This window comes from Arachis ipaensis, chromosome B03 (assembly GCF_000816755.2).
Source record: "Arachis ipaensis cultivar K30076 chromosome B03, Araip1.1, whole genome shotgun sequence".
Lineage (NCBI taxonomy): Eukaryota > Viridiplantae > Streptophyta > Magnoliopsida > Fabales > Fabaceae > Arachis > Arachis ipaensis.
In genome coordinates, this window is record NC_029787.2 from 131,962,259 (window position 1) to 131,963,054 (window position 796).

Consider the following 796-nt stretch of genomic DNA (forward strand, 5'->3'; position numbering starts at 1 on the left):
TGTAAATGTGTAACGTCTCTTTTTTTCAATTAATTATGGGTTGTTAACAATAAAAGGCCCAATACACTTTTTAAAAAAATTTTCTAATATATTTTTTTATTGGCCTAATATTCAACACAAACTTTTGTTATTTACGAAATAAATCCCACGTCTGGGAGAATAAACAATTTCCCCCTAAACCCATAAACAAATTTCCTGGTAATAAAGCAAGGAAATTTTTGCCACGCCACTAAAATTTATGCTACGTGTTGACAATGTAAGTGTGACAGCACTAAGGTGAATGCTTATCCTGCCAGGTGCAGATTAAAACAACAACGTTTTTGTTTGGGAGACAGGGACAGATCGACTCCTGTCTATTTTTCACTTGCCATCCAGCTTGCCACTTGATAGACACCTGACGACCAGCTCGTCACCGTTAAGTTACACGTATACTAATTCTGTTTGTTTTTAACGTTGGAAGCCACAGAAGGGACGCCATGTCTCACGGAACACAAAGACAAGGGTTAGGACGTACTTTTTTTTGACATGGATCACTTTGTCCTTCTGAAAAATGGACAGAGCCAGATTGGATGTTTACTTTTTTATTTGGTGATGAACTAGAACAAATTATAAAAGTATAATTTATTATCTTTTTTTTATTTTTAATTCAACATAGAAAACAATCATAAATACACAAAAAAAAATAATTCTGCCTATGAAAACAGATATAAAATCATAGAGCACGTACATTGGTTTACGTTGGATTTAATGGCTATTGACAATATAATTTAATATAAAAAAGGTTTGAAAAATTACT